We start from the raw sequence: 13853 nt of genomic DNA, 5'->3' as shown, positions 1-13853 counted from the left end.
TTTGCCTCTATAAAGTGTTTCTCAAGCCCATTCTTCCATGGGTCACTTCTACCCCTGTGACTTTCTAAATAAACTTTCTCACCCCAGCTGCTAGGGCCTAGCCGGTTTGGCTCAGTGGATAGTGTGTCGGCCTGTGGACTAAAGGATCCCGGATTCGATTCCAGTCAAGGGCACATGCCCGGGTTGCAGGCTTGATCCCCAGTAGGGGGCATGCAGAAGGCATCCAATCAAGGATTCTCTCTCATCATTGATGTTTCTCTCTCCTCTCTCTCTCTCTCTCTCTCTCTCTCTCTCTCCCCCTTTCTCTCTGAAATCAATAAAAATATATTTTGAAATAAATAAACTTTAGTTTGATTCTTGGCTCTGAATTCTTTCCTAGCCAGCACTCAAGTACTGAGGCTGCTGAACCAAGGTCTGATCTGACCCCACCGGTCTAACACTTGGTGCTGTTTTCACCGACACGTTTATTACATGTTGCAACTACCAAGCTTGAGAAGACCATGTCTTTCCTGCCGGAGCCCTAGTGCTCTAGGTGGATTAGTCTGATGAGATGGGAAAGCCACCGTCTGGGGGGGAGGGCCAGGCCAGAAGGGACTCACTGGATATGAGAAGCCAACCAAACAGAGGAGGCAAAGACACGCCAAGACTTTTAGCCCGAGGGCATCGGGTCTCGGGGAAAATGGGCCTCACTGTACATTAGTTCCCGTGTGAGCTAAAGAGGAAAGGGGGGTGACTGGAAATGGTTAACTTGGTTTCAGCCAACTTGAGATGTTGGCATAATAATAGGAAATAGAATACACTTTTCCTGTTTCCTGGAAATCGGTACCTGGGGCTCAAAGCTGAGGACAAAGAGGCATTAAGTAATCCATATTCTAAGTGGAACATTCCAGTGGGGGCCAGATTCTTCCTCGGGCCTATTAAAAGTCTGCCAAATCTCTGAACATTGCTGAATATTTCTTACTTTTCCAGGAAATGACCTTCAAGCCAGCCAGTACTGCAAAGATGAGCCTTGTGACATAGTGAGTACCAGTGCAGGCTTCCGAGCCAGACTCCTTAGGTGTAGATCTTGCCACTTCCACTTACCAGCTGTACACCCCTGGGCAAGTGAGGCTCTGTGAGACTCAGTCTCCTCTTCTGCAAAGGAGGGTGACATTATCACCTCCCAAGGTGACCGAGCAGATGAATGAGTAAATACACATAAAGCACTTAGAATGAAAGGCAGATGGTAAGAAGCCAATAAGTGTGTGCTTTTGTTAAGAGCATTTCCTTCTATGGCTGATTTATATCATCATGAAGAACAAACTCAAATCTGATGCAAGAGAAGTGAACAGTATTTGGCCTGTTCTCCTGGGGAATGGGCAAGGAGAGAAAACAATTAAAGCCATGTTCTTTCTTGTAGGCTGTTGAAGAGCTGGTCTTTGGGGAGGGGTTGGGTCATCCACCTGGCCCTGCTCACCACACGCTCTGAGAGAAGGGCTGCTAAGCCCCTTGCATCCTCACTCAGGTGTCTGAACCAGGACCAGGACAAAGAGCCTCCAGAAAGGCTGGCTTTAGGAAGCAAACAGGGAGGACTGCCTCCTGGGCCGGCGGGCTCCTCCACACAACTCTAAGAAAAACGGTCCTGGCCAGTGTGGCTCAGTGGGTTGAGCATTGTCCTGTACATGGAAAAGTAGCCAGTTCAATTCCTGGTTGGGGTGCATACAAGAGGCAACTGATCTCTCTCTCTCTCTCTCTCTCTCTCCCTCTCTCTCTCCCTTTCCCTCTCTCTCTCCCTTTCCCTCTCCCTCTCCCTTTCCCTTTCCCTCTCCTTCATCTTTCTCAAACCAAACCAAAAAAAAAAAAACCCTCTAGAAAATTGGGAAAGGCTGGGCAGGGAGCCCATTGGTCTGGAAATTCTCCCCTGAGAAGTGTCCAAGATAGAACTGGAGCAAATGTATAAAATGTATACAGGCCCAGCCGGCATGCTCAGTGGTTGAGCATCAACCTATGAACCAGGAGGTCACGGTTCAATTCCTGGTCAATTCTTGCATATGCCCAGGTTGCAGGCTTGATCCCCAGTGTGGAGCAAGCAGGAGGTAGCTGATCAATGATTCTCTCTCATCATTGACATTTCTCTCTCTCTCTCTCTCTCTCTCTCTCTCTCTCTCTCTCTCTCTCTCTCTCTCTCCCTCTCTCTCTCCCTCTTTCTCTCTCCCTCTCTCATCCTCTCTGAAATCAATAAAAATATTTTTAAAGGAAAAAGTAAATAAAATGTATACAGCAGATTTAGAAATAAATGCAATTTAGGGTTCACAGACCAGTCTGCCTAAAAGTACCCCAGCTGGAGCCATGATAAAGGTCACCTGATCCATTTTACAAACCATGACTCACCTAGATTGTGGTGGCAGAGCCGATTAGAATGATGCAGTGCCACAGCCCAAACTGGGGTAAGACGGGCTGTCCTACTGAGCCCTGCTCCTTCAGGTCCACCGCCACCTTTCCTCACACACAAGCCTAAGAACACACAGAGACTTCCTGAGGAAGAGAAAAAAGAGAAGCCAGCAGGTTGGCTGATGCGGGCTGAGGAAGAAGGTAACCAACGGTGGAGGACTGCTTTCTGCTCAGAGTGTCACCAGCGCGAGTCCAGGACTTGGTCAGGTGTTCCACTCCGATTGGTGGGACTCCTACCTTTATAGGTATCCAGGCTCAGCAAAAAAACAAGACATATCAATTTCTCCCTGAACATCAGGTATCAGTTCTTATTACAAAGTGGCAGCACAGTTACTGACATTAATGTATGGAGGGCTTTACTCTGTGCCAGAATCTCACGCTCAATTCCTCATGGCAAGGCTATGGGGTAGGTACTGTTATTTCCATCATCTCCAAATCTCAGTCTGAGAGAATAAGTAACTGCCCCAACGTCACAAGACCTCACAGAGCCCAGCTCACAGCATGTGTCCGCGCTGTGGAGGGCTGGTTCCCTGTGCTAAGAACTTGTTTAAGTTCGGGAGCATCCGGTGAGTGGCTAGTGGTGCCAGTACCCATTCACAGAGTTCTGTCCTTAGATCTCACATGCTCATTCTTTTTATTGTTGCTCCAAAGACACACGCCTAGATAAGCCCAAAACTAAAAGTCTAGACCGCCCCCCTCCGCCCCCCGGCCCCCGCTAGGAATCAAGTTTCTACCTCCTAGACCCGGGGTGGGGAATGTGCAGCCTGCAGGCTGTATAAGGACTGTGAAATCATTTGATCAGGCCTGGCCAAGGCATTAGGAGTGAGCTAATTAAATGTGTGACCAAACATAGCAGGCTGATTTTTAAGTTGATAATTTTGTATGGGCCATGAATGATGTTATAAATATCCAAATGGCCCTTGACAGAAAAAAGGTTCCCCACCCCTGTCCTAGACAATGGCCACACTGAACAAAGACACCAGGAAGCCCAGTGCTCACCAGAGGCACAGAGGAAGGGTGTGTGTGTGTTGCTCTCCTACCACTGTCCATCCAGCATCTGAATGCAACTGCAGTATTCCTCTCCACTCATCTCCCCCTCGTCGTCGTCTTCAAGCCCTTCCCTACTTCCTCTATGCTCAGACCCCACCATCGCTTCCTTCCTTATTCCTATATCATCCATCTACTTCACTTATCCTTTCACTCTCTACTTCTGCATTTTGGTCTTTGCATTAGTCAGCGATTGCCATAGTAATGCTCTGTAACAAATTTCCCTAAAACTCAGTGGCCTACAATAAGCATATATTTTGAATATTCATGGGTCTGGAGGTCAGCTCTCATCAGTCTACTGCAGGTCAGCCTGGCTTGAGGGTGCAGCTTAGATTCAAGTTTGTTCCCTGAGACCTGTCTCATTCTCCTGGGGTCAGCAGCTCCCCAATGCGTTCTGCTCATGTTGTGTGGCATAAGCACCAGAGGGGCGAGTGAACTGGCATACCATCACTTATACCCACATTCTGTTGGCCAAAACAGTCACGTGGGAAAACCCAGAATCAGTAAAGTGAGGACATAGGCTCCATCCACACCAGTGGGAGATCATTCAAAGTCACGTGGCACAGTGTGGGTGTATAGTTCTAACACAGGGAGGGTGTGATAAACTGAGAACAAGAATTTTTTTTTTAAATATATTTTATTGATTTTTTACAGAGAGGAAGAGAGAGGGAGTAGGAAGCAATTGGTCCTCATTACTTTAAAGTGGAGGGGAAAACAGCCCCCCCTCCAGTCTTCTCCAACTCCTACGATAAACACGTGGTCATCGTTTCTGACCCTTTGCTCACTTGTTCACTCTGTGGGGCTTTGGAGAGATTAAGACCTCGGCTGCAGGACTGCCACTTCCTCCAGTCATGTCCCCATGGTTCTCACGCTCTGCAATAAGGCATGGACGTGTTCTTCCAATATGCTGCAACCTTTTCACATTTCTATTCTGCCTTTTCATTTTCCAGAAACACAGTAACCAGATGTGCCTTTCTCCCAGATGGAATAGACCTTGAAGAGTTCCAGGTGGCCCTAACGGTTAGGGCCAAACCGGTTTGGCTCAGTGGATAGAGCATTGGCCTGAAGACTGAAGGGTCCCAGGTTTGATTCCAGTCAAGGGCACGTACCTTGGTTGTGGGCACATCCCCAGTAGGGGGTATGCAGGAGGCAGCTGATTGATGTTTCTCTCTCATCGATGTTTCTGACTCTCTATCCCTCTCCCTTCCTCTCTGTAAAAAAATCAATAAAATATTTTTTTTTAAAAAAAAAGAGTGCCAGATGTTCCCAGCTCAGCTAAGCAGATTCCGGCTTAGGGAAGGGGTCAGGGCAGGAAAGGGGCAGACCTACACACTTAACACATTTCCTTCTAAACACGCTTGGATATGAAACCTTCGTGTTTAGGAAGCAGGTCTTTCAGAGCAGAGGAAGCAGCAGCATTGGAAATCATCCCTGTTGGAAGCAGCGTCCTTCCAACATGATTTATCCTGGGATGGCGTCCATCCACCAATGAGCACGAAACTGAAACCACTGCAGGGGAAGGATCCACTTATCCCTGGGGCGGGCCAGGGAGCTTCACTGTGAGCTTGGCCGCGCCTTTTACCCACGCTGCAGACAGTGGTCTGACACTGAAACCTGAGCTACAAAGCGGTTCCTCGTGGCCATGACAGGAAATGAGAGAAAAATCCGTAAGAACGTCTGCAAGGCACCCTTGCTGGCTGGGGACTGTCACCACACAGTCGGACATTAATGCATTTAAGCCAAATAAAAAGAAATGGAAGACACGTGTTGCCTCAGGGCCAGGGCCAGCCCACTTCATATCAAAAGTCCCTGGCGTAGTCAAAGTCATAGAGACAGAAAGCAGAATGATGATTGCCGGGGGCTGGGGGAGGGAGGAACGGGGAGTTTAATGGGTAGGTTTCGTTTCGGGGTGATGGAAAAGTTCTGGAGATGGATGGTGGTGATGGTTGCACAACTGTAACTGTACTTAATGCCACCGAACTGTATACTTAAAATGGATAAAATGGTAAATATTAGGTTATGTCTCTTTTACAATAAAAATGTTAAGTCCCTGACCACCGAAAAACCCTTCCAGCAGTCACCTAAGTGCACCTTTCAATGACAAGTTTCTTTGGTGTTTTTTAATATATTTTTATTGATTTCAGAGAGGAAGGGAGAGGGAGAGAGAGATAGAAACATCAATGATGAGCAAGAATCATTGATCGGCTGCCTCCTGCAGACCCCCTACTGGGGATTGAGCCCACAACCTTGACCAGAATCGAACCCAGGACCCTTCAGTCCATAGGGTTCTATCCACTGAGCCAAACCAGCTAGGGGGAATGACAAGTTTTTAAATGGCAGAGAAGTAAATGTGAAAATGAGACAGAAACAGTGCTGTGACGAGAATTAAACTGGGCAAGGAGCTGGAGAAAAAAGCGGGCAGAGGCAGGGCTCAGGACACAGGGCTTGCCAGACTAAGTTGTGGATTTCATGCTCTCGCCTAAGAACATCAGGAAGCAATTTTATACTTTTTTTTGCACGCAAATAACTAGTACAGTGTGCCAAATAGTTACTGCTCAATATACTTATCTATTAAATCAAAGAGGACAATGAAAGAGGACAATGTTAACTCATTCAGGCTAAATAGAAACCTTCTTGCTTATCATTGAAATTTCATTGGCTTTTGTTTGGGTATTTTATTAATTCCATTTTTAGTATCTTTTTTTAATCTGGTCACAAAGTTTTGCATGAAAGACAAATGTGATTAATCTTTGTTAAAAGTCAAATAAAAATATGTATAAAATATACAACTGCAACTCACCAGCTACCCCAACCGCCATAGTCTGAACTCTTTTCCCGAGTTAATACTGTCTGGGGAAAGACAATGTCAAGCGTCTTCCAGGCATCAATATTTCTGCAAGACTTTCCAAAGCAATTAATTACTGACTTCCTCAGTCCACCAAGTGCCATCTAATACCTTCGATTTATCATCCCCACAACCCCCTGCTCAGGCCATCATCCAGAGCTGACAACCAGAGTTAAGTAACTTGCCCGTTATCATTCAGCCTGTCATTGGGGACGAGGGGGAGTGGGAGCCAACTCTGCTACTGAGCACTGTTTTATTTTATTCCCCGAGCTCCTAGCTACTGCTTCAGCTTTTCCTACTACAAAAGATGAAAGAAATGATACTATAGCTAAGCACAACACAGGAAATACAGTCAATAATATTGTAGTAACTATTCTGGAAATATCAGGGGGTGAAGTACTGGTATATGATTGTCTCACCACTATGCTGTACACCTGAAACTAATACCAAATGTAAACTGTAATTGAAAAAAAAGAAGCCCAGATGGTGTGGCTCAGTGGTTGAGTGTCAACTTATGAACCAGGAGGTCACGGTTCCATTCCCGGCCAGGGTACTTGCCCAGGTTGAGGGCACGATCCCCAGTGTGGGGCGTGCAGGAGGCAGCCGATCAATGATTCTCTCTCACCATTGATGTTTCTATCTCCCTCCCTTTCTCTTTGAAATAAAAAAATATATATATATATTAAAAAAGAAAAACTGAACTATCAAAAAAAGACACTATTAGCTGAAGACCCTTTTGACTCCTGGATGGTATTCCTAGATAATATCTGCTCACCCACAACCCAAGAGGGCACACTGGTCACCCTGTCCCAGGGGTGGGAGGAGCTTGGGACAAGAAGGACAGGGGGAAGGGGGAACTTGAGATGTTAGTTTCATGGGACACATTTCTCAAGACACAGAGCCTCTGAGGGCTTTTCAGCTCCAGCTTCCGCACGACACAAGTCCTCCTCTCTTTAAGGAAAACTCAGCCCCGCCAAGAGCTAGAACGCCGGCCGGCAAAGCTTCTACTTGGATGTCCCTCCACAGAGCCTTCCCTGATGCCCCAAGCCGGGGTTGGGTACTGTGCCCACGCGTGTTGATCTGTCATATCCACATGTCCATCTGTGTGGCCCTGCTCACGGACTCTATCAGTCTTGCCTGGCACATAGCAGCCATTCCATAAATACCTGTGGAACGGAATTGAATTTCCCTCTTCTCCTTATAACACCAACCTTGTCCTACCAGCATTTAGAAAGTTCCAAATAATTAAAATTGCCCCTATTAGGCCTCAGAGCTTGCCACTGAACCCTTTCTAACATGCTTTGAATATATCCTTGACTTGTTAACAAAATACAGCAAACGTAATATATTCTTTCCTTGATGTCCTGTGTCCATTCATTGGCTGTGAGTCGGCTGCTCTAAGGGAAATTTAAAATGGCTTAGACAGCCCAGCGTGGCTCAGTGATTGAGCATCAACCTATGAACCGGGAGGTCACAGTTGGATTCCGGTTGGGGCACAAGCCCGGGGTGCCAGCTGGATCCCCAGTGTGGGGCATGTAGGAAGCAGCCAATCGATGATTCTCTCTCATCACTGATGTTTCTATCTCTCTCTCCCTCTCCTTTCTTCTCTGAAATCAATAAAAATATATTTTTTATAAAAAAAAAGTAAGAGTGCGGAATCTTGGAGGGAAGGTGGGGGAGGTTGGGTGGGTGGGAGGTAATGCACCGAAGACCTGGTATGCATATATGCATAACCCATGGACACAGACAATAGAGTGCTGAAGGCCGGGGGGGCTGGAGGAGGCCAATGGGGTAATAGGGGGACATATATAATACTTCCAATAATAAAGAATTATTTTTAAAAATAAAAATAAAATAAAATGGCTTAAACAAGGGAGTTTCTCTCTCAGGTAACAGTGCAGAAACGAATAGTCCAGGAGGCCCATGGTGACTCCACAGGGTCAAGGGCCTGAGCCCTTTTCATCCTTTGCTGTTATCCTTGGGTATTTCCCTGCTCACCCCCTGACTCCCAAGACCACATCCAAGCCCGTGGAGAGGAAAAGGCAGAAGGGCAGAGCTTGTCCAACCTGGCACATCTCACGTGCGCTCCTAGTCCAGAGGCCTAAGCTTAGCCACATGGCCCACCAGCAAGAGACTCAGCAGTCACGGTCCATGCAAAGGTTGGCGGCTCTATTACTGAGAGAAGGGGGAACTGAACACTGGGGATTAGCTCCTAGCATCTGCCACAGCCATCTTCATACATCTGTATCCTGGTACGGAGCTGTTTGGGTGGTTCCTAAAAGGACAACTGAAATGTGCAGGACTGGCTCCTGGCAAGGACCCAGACAGCTTGAACTTACAGGTCCTCCGCCTCCTCCGTCACCACTAGGCTGCCAGTCAGTCTCTTGATGCTATGATTATGCTTGCTTCTGCTTAGTCAGAAAATCAAATAGCCAAGCCTTTTAGATTTATGTGTTACACACACACACACACACACACACACACACACACACACACACACAATCAAATGGGATGAAAGGAGAGATGGTTAATAAGATAGGCTCTGGATCAAATTACCGCTCTACCACCCACTGTCGCTCTACCACCCACTGTCGGTGTGACCTTATGCGAGTCCCTTAACCCCTTTGTTTCTTCATCTGTAAAATGAGAATTATAATAATAACTTAACTCACTATGTTGTTGTAAGGATTAAATAAATTACTACATATAACGCATGTTGGCTGGTGCACGGTAAGTGCCCAATAAGGGAGAACCGTTATTATTCATATGAAACCAGTGACCGATTCCACAGGCCCCGAGGGTGGGCAAGACCATCCTCTGAACTGAGCTTGTTGAGCTTCATGGCAGCACTTTTCACTGCTCACTCCCCCGCTCTGGGCTGTGTTCCAGATGGAAGCCAGAGGGCCGGAGAACTGGAGCCATTATAAATTGGAATCAACTTGAATTTTGATATGTTTTATCTCACTCACATCCTGCATGCATTTTTAATAGCATCTCAAAGACCACAGAGTAAGTTGATAACGCATGAAAATTGCATTAATGTTAGGATTCCTAATTCTGTGTTTACTTTTCCATTCTCCAGATATCCTTACAGACGGACAGAGGCCCGTTTTAAGAGGGGCTAATGGAAGTCTGTGTTCTAATTGATTAGATGCTGATTGCAGGAGGGCTTCTCCTCATGGGCCTCCAGATCAAAGCCAGCGAGACCGTCTCCAGCCCTAAAACCTCAAACAGCAAGAAAGAAGGAGCCCCAGGGAAGGCAGATACTCTGGTGAGGGAGCTAATTTGATTCCCATCACAGGACGCCTGCTTTGCAGAATCTGTTCTAGAAAACAACGCTCTTCTGCAACTGTGTGAAAGGAGAAAGATGTGGTGATACACTTACCTACAGAATAAACAAACGAAATAAAAAACAAAGAGAAATAAAACCAATATCAAAACAATGACCGCTGGCGGCAGAGCCACACGTCTGCCCTTCATCAGAGCCACGTGCATGGCACTCACTGGGACACAGAGTCTCTATTTCTCACCGAGCAGTGCTGATCTTCATAACTGAAACTATCATTAATCAGGGAATCCACAGCCTTAAAATTCCCCATTTTTACTTCTTCCAAGGAACTGAAGAGAGCATTGTTCCATGTTATTGTATAGTCTCTCTTTTTATGTTTCATTTATTCCATTATGAACAGGAAATTTATTTACAGGGGTTGCAAAATCAAAAATGATAAAAAGTGTCCAGCAAAAGCCTCCCTCCCACCGCATCCCGCCTCGGGCCAGGCCTCACTTCCACCCAATCCCAATAGAATCCACTGTCATTGCCGGGGGAGGGGGGGGGGCCCTTCGCCCTTCCGAAGCTATAGAAGCAAATGCGAGTACACGTTCTTTCTCCATCTCTTGGTGCACACGTCCCCACACCATTCTGCATGTGCTTCTTTTCCCTTTTGGAGATCTTTCCATAGCATCACATACAGAACTTCTTTATTCCAGGTTCCCCCAAGGAAGAAAAAAATCCTACACAGGACCCTCAGCCTCGGTCAGCTCTGATGAGAGAAAAGACTCGTCATTGTGCAGCGCCTTGGAAAGCTGCTCACACACCTCCACCAAGAAGCGTGACTGCTGAGTTACAGGGCGGGGCTCAGGGGCATGCTCTTTGCACATCTTACCTCCCCCTCCCGCCCCTCCCAGCACCACAGCATCTCCGGCCCCCCAATTGGAAAGTGCTTTCCCGCATGACACACCCCTGTTATGCACACCACACTTAAGTGAAGTGACTCACTCTTTGGCTTTTTTTTAATACACATGCACCTCTGAAGTTAAAAAATAATAATAATAGCCCTAACTGGTTTGGCTCAGTGCATAGAGCGTCGGCCTGCGGACTGAAGGGTCCCAGGTTCGATTCCGGTCAAGGGCATGTACCTTGGTTGTGGGCACATCCCCAGTGGGGGGTGTGCAGGAGGCAGCTGATTGATGTTTCTCTCTCATCAATGTTTCTGACTCTCTATCCCTCTCCCTTCCTCTCTGTAAAAAAAAAAAAATCAATAAAATATATTTAAAAATAATAATAATACTTCTTAAAAGTCAGTGAATAAGTGATGGTACTCTGTGAAAAAGCGCCCAACAAGTTTCCCTCACTGTCTAAAATGAGTGCCTCTAAATTCATCCTATTTCTGATGCATTTCACAGTAAGTTACAAATAGCAGAACACTTTATCTCTAAATAGTTCAGCATGCGTATCATTAACTAGACTGAATATTGGTTCAAGTTTTTTTTTAATTACACACCATGCAATGTTTTGACATGAATTTTGACAAACGCCTACAATACATTGGTTAGCCAGGGTAATGATGTTTTACAATTTTCTATCTGCCAATGTGGAAAAGACTGCTCGGCTAGGGACTGCCGCTGAGATGATGAGAGAAAACCCCAGCGGACCCAACATTAGTGACAAGTGCAGGCTTGCTTTAGCTCCGACCAAGATGCATTGTCAAAATCGAGTCTACAGAAAAAATCCACTCTCCAGCGTCAAAAATGGTTCCACGTAACCGCTGGGAAAGTAAACGGGAGGCATGAAAGACTCGGGATTATAGTCCAAACAGAGCCCATAGAGACCAGAAACTCTGAAAAGGGTCTGACATAGTCTGGGTCAGTGATGGCAAACCTATAACATGCGTGTCACCTCTGAACTCATTTTTTTGGTTGCTTTTTCTTTGTTAAATGGCATTTAAAGATATAAAATAAATATCAAAAATATAAGTCTTTGTTTTACTATGGTTGCACATATCAAAAAATTTCTATATGTGACACGGCACCAGAGTTAAGTTAGGGTTTTTCAAAATGCTGACACGCCGAGCTCAAAAGGTTCGCCATCACTGGTCTGGGTACTCAACTAGCTATCTATCGCTACCATCACCTCTTCCACTTTCTTAGCATCTCCCACTCCCCAGCCATGGGTTATTGTATGTACCTCTGACTCCCGTGTGCCAAGGTGTGGTGTTCACTCGTGGAAAATACCTATGGGATAACTGACTTAAAATGTCACAGCCTAATTCACTGTCGTATGAAGAGTAAAATCTGTTAACAGAAGCATGGAGTCTAGAAAGGAGACCACAGGTCAAAACTGTGAGTGCCTCCAGCCCTGGCCAGGGGAGAGCGGGCTACGTCCAGCCAAGATGAATCTTCCAATCAGATCTGCAGGCATGTGATTGGCCACCCAAAGTCAATGATGTCAACCATCCCCCCACTCACTCCTCTTGTTATGTTGCTTTGCTCCCCAAGGAGGCTTCTGAAAACATTTGTTTCTCACGCCCACAGGAGAGAGATGGCAATGACCATCGGCCCCACACATCTGATCCACTTGGTACTTCCATGTCTCATCATTCTGGACTGTTTCCTGGGAAGTGGGCTGGCATGGCCTGGGTACACATGGGGCACTCCGATGTTTTAGTTTCTAGACCTGCAGTCCTGAGAACCAAACCCTGAACCCTGGTGCTAACATGCCATGTGGAGATCCTGCTCACATGGCCAGCTGACCTCTCCTAGGTCACAATGCTACCTTGGCTCTCTAGAGTCTTCCGAGCCTAAAACAACAGCAAAACTAGTACTTTATGTAATCTCCTGCCTAGAGATGGTCCATCCCACACAAACATTCAAAGGATTCTAAATGCCCTCCCTCTTTCCACTCCCCATCGCTGGTCCCCTTGATCCTTTTACTCTTTCCCCCTCCACCCACATGCACACCTACTCCAGGACCCTAGTTCTAGGTCCGTTGGTCCTAGTCAGTTTCCCCTGAGGCTTCTGAATTGCTAAAGGGGTCCTCTCAGCCCTTCAGGTCCCATGTTCTCTAAAGGAGTCTTGGTCAGGGGCAAAAATTCTCCAAAACAAAGAAAATCCCCCGAGAAATATGTATTATGAAAACTCCAAACATAAAGAAAGTTGGAATAATTATTAGTGAACACTCATATATCCACCACCTAGATTCTATAATTGTTAAAATTTTCCCGTATTTGCCTTATCACCTATCAATCCATCCTGTTTCTGATGCGTTTCAAAGTAAGTTGCCAACACCAGAACACTTCACCCCTAAACATGCCTATCATCAACTAGACTCTGTATTTGTTTAGGGTGTTTTATTACAAGTATTTTCACCATTTACTCTTATCAAAACTAACTCTTCTTGCATGTTCAGGGTTTTTTTTTTTAATTTACATACTATGATAACACCTCACATCTATTAGGATGACTACTATCAGAAAAAAAACAAACAGAAAATAACAAGTATTGACAAGGATATGGAGAAATTCAGACCCTGGTACACTGTTGGTGGGAATGTAAAATGGTATAGCCATTGTGGAAAATAGTACAGTGGTTCCTCAAAAAATTTAAAATACAGTCTCTCCAGGGCCCCTGGGGCACCATCCCTCCTTCCCAGAGTAAGAGGGTTGGGGGAGAAGGCAAGGCAGACAGGAAACACCTTTGCACTAGGACATGTCACTAACTCATGTGGCCCTAGCAAGTCACTTCCCCTTCTCTGAGCCTCTAGCTCAGCCGTGGGCAAACTACGGCCCGTGGGCCGGATCCTGCCCATTTGAAATGAATAAAACTGAAAAAAAAAAAAAAGACCGTACCCTTTTATGTAATGATGTTTACTTTGAATTTATATTAGTTCACACAAACACTCCATCCATGCTTTTGTTCCGGCCCTCCAGTCCAGTTTAAGAACCCATTGTGGCCCTCGAGTCAAAAAGTTTGCCCACCCCTGGGCTAGCTCATTATATGGGGAGGGGAGGTGTCAAACTAGGTCCCCTGGAGACTTAGGGCTCCAAAGCAGTGCAAAGGCCCTAGGGCTTAACTCTCTGATTCCGTCTCCCAGCAGCTCCCTATCTGTCTTATATATTGAATTTCTGCATACTAGTTCCTACAAATAAAGTCTTCTGGGCTTAAAAAAAACACCTAAAACCTAGAAAACATTGATTCCCTTTGGTGCTCTGTCCCACTCCAAGCCCGGAAACATTTTATCTTTCTAAGGCAGCGG

Source organism: Myotis lucifugus, unplaced genomic scaffold, assembly GCF_000147115.1.
Source record: "Myotis lucifugus unplaced genomic scaffold, Myoluc2.0 scaffold_241, whole genome shotgun sequence".
Taxonomy (NCBI): Eukaryota; Metazoa; Chordata; class Mammalia; order Chiroptera; family Vespertilionidae; genus Myotis; species Myotis lucifugus.
The sequence above is the reverse complement of the archived record's forward strand: the minus strand, read 5'-3'. Positions refer to the sequence as shown.